This window comes from Vespula vulgaris, chromosome 4 (genome assembly GCF_905475345.1).
Source record: "Vespula vulgaris chromosome 4, iyVesVulg1.1, whole genome shotgun sequence".
In the NCBI taxonomy this organism is placed as follows: Eukaryota; Metazoa; Arthropoda; class Insecta; order Hymenoptera; family Vespidae; genus Vespula; species Vespula vulgaris.
Genome location: NC_066589.1, coordinates 993,502 through 996,449, shown reverse-complemented (window position 1 = coordinate 996,449; position 2,948 = coordinate 993,502).

Genomic DNA, 2,948 nt, shown 5'->3' with positions numbered 1-2,948 from the left:
AAAGAAAGCATGTGGGATAAAAATTCGATCGGATCGAATAGGATGCGTGAACATGAGGGGTGGGGAGGGGAAGTAAATACAACAGTAGCGCGCACAGAATCGGTATACCCCGTTCGAAAATATCCGGAACGATGGAAGTTTTATTTTTAAAAAATGCATACCCCATGAATAGGCCGATTTTGGAGCGTCGATGAATTGTCATCGGCGTTTTCCGTGGGATGATGGAGTAAACGAACGCGGACACGTGCCAACGTGAGGCGCCTCCGACCGATATCGCGTCGATATTTACGAGCTACGAGTTACCAGTCGCCGGTTTTTAGATCGTTCATAGTTGAACGTGCTCGGGTCCACTCACGCAGGTGGACGCACGCGAGTGTATACTACTGCTGCGTGAATAATCGACTTGCCCCACGCGTCGAACAAAATGTTTTATTCATCTTCGGCTTCCTCACAGCACGACTCGAGTCAGAAACTCGGGACGGGTGAAATTTTTAATTCACCGTAAAATCTCGTGGTCGACCGAAAGAACGAGATCGAAAATCTCCATTCGTTTCTTCTTTTTCTCTCTTTATTCCTTTCTCGTAAAGAGAGAAGATATTCGTTGCTCTATACGTGTGTAGATACGCGAACGCATGACTATTCCGTGTGCAATTTTCGTGCGATTTAAATGAATTTTAATTAACGAAATGATACGATTACCCGTCTGATTTCCTAATTGCATTACAGTCTCTCCTCTGGGTAGTGTAGCCAGCACAGAGACGATGGTTGGAGAACCCGCGACATCCCTTACAACTTTCGCCGATATTACATTACAGTACCGCAAAATGTGAAGCGCACGAATGCTGCGCGAATACGAATGAATCGCTTTTCGTTACTCTTTCTCTTACTCTCTCTTCCTTTCTCTCTCTTTCTCTTTCTCTCTCTCTCGTTTCCTTTTCATATACGTCTACTATCATTGATAATAATGCTGACAAGTACCCATGTTGAGACATAATGATCGAGTACGTCGCTAAATTAATGAATACAAGACCAAGTCCGAAATAATTTAGAAACTACGAACGAAAAATGAAAATATACAAAAAAAAAAAAAAAGACCAACAAACGAAACGAAACAAAAATTAATAAACTTATCATTCCACGATAGATATATGTGAATAGAATGAATTGAAAACAGAATAATGTTCGACCAATTAACGATGATATTGATCGCTTTGTTTTCAAGTTAACGTAAATGTATACATTAAATCCCTAATTGTAATGGCCAATACTAAAATATGTTCCCATAATTATCATCCGTTTCAACCAAGTGAAGAAAATATGTAAATTAGTGGAATATCGATCGATAGTCTGATAGTAACGGGAATGCAACGTTTATAATTGTTTCGCAAACTCTCGTATTCGGGCTTTGGTATTGTCCGAGCGACGATGGCGATTCATTATTTGCTCTTGGTACTTGTAGACCATTCTGATCGTCCCTCTTTTTCCTCCTACTCTTACTCCTACTCCTACTCTTACTCCTACTCCTACTACTCTTACTCCTACTCTTTCTCCACGTTCTTCTTCTCCTGGTCCTCATCCTCCTCGAACTCGGGAATCTCGCAATATCGAAACGGTGTGCGGCTCGAACGAAAAGAGACGGAGATAAAGAGAGAAAAAGATAGAAAGAGATGGTTGAAATTGCACAGCGATTGACAATATTTTTCAGCGATTGATATTGTATCTCTGGACAGCGAACCATTCTCTCTCTCTCTCTCTCTTTTTCTCTCTCTCTTTCTCTTTTTTCCTCCCTTTATTCAACCCCAATCGTGCACGAGTAGTATAGGAACGGAAAACTTTTCAGATATTGCCTGCATTCGGCTATTAAAAAGCGTCTCACCGTTGAATACGAATGAAATCGATAAATAATAGAAAGATTCTTATCAAACGCGTTAAAATGGTAAACGAAAGGAGAAAAAAGAAGAGGAAGAAGAAGAAGAAAAAAAGTAACGGAGAAATAAAAGTCCGACATCGAAAAAAACAAAAAGGAAACGAAAAGAAAAAATCCGAAAAAGAAAAGAATACGAAAGCGAAGATCTTAGAGAATCTTGAAAAAAAAAAAAATTCGTCGAGCTGGAGGATGGAGAAAAATTCGTAGAGAGAGAAAGAGATAGAAAGAGATGGAAAATTTCATCTCGGCTCGATTCGAGGACGATCGCGTTCGTTACCAACTTAAATCCATTTTCCGCGTTTGCACGTGACAGAGATTTTCACGGGCGAAACGAGCCCGACGAATTCGACGCCAGGCACCCTATCTCTTTTTCTCTTTTTCTCTCTTACACGTATCTCTATCCTTTCTCTCTCTCTCTCTCTCTCTCTCTCTCTCTCTCTATCCCTTTTTCACTTTCCGTTCCCTCGCTTACGTAACAAATCGCGTTCGATCGCAAGGTACCAAACCATTCTCCCTCTCTCCTTTTCACTTTTTCTCTACGAACGTTCTCTCTCTTTCTCTCTCTCTCTCTTTTTCACACACACATATAGAGACATACACGCGCTCCAAATATTTCCCGCCACGTGACCAATTTTACGAGCGAACGAACGACGACTCGTGCCTTTCCTACGTCGCATGCAGGGACGGTGGCGGACGATAGTAAAAAATGTTTTGTCAGAGTGTGCCCGTGCCGAACTCGCCGAAGTAATTAACAAGTTGCAGAGATGGAGAAAGGATAGGGTGTGAGAAGGGAAGAGGGAGTGAAAGAGAGAGAGAGAGAGAGAGAGAGTGTGTATGTTCACATACGAAATGCGAGAGCACGCAAATCAAATTTCAGCTCGAAAGATCAGACGCTTTCTGAACAAGAACAGTGCTCGCTGTCGATCGATTTCGATGAATGAAGCCCTTCTCGCACGAGCTTGGTTTGTGAAGTCATCATCAATGCACGCGCAGTATGTACCTACCCTTTATACATAACCAT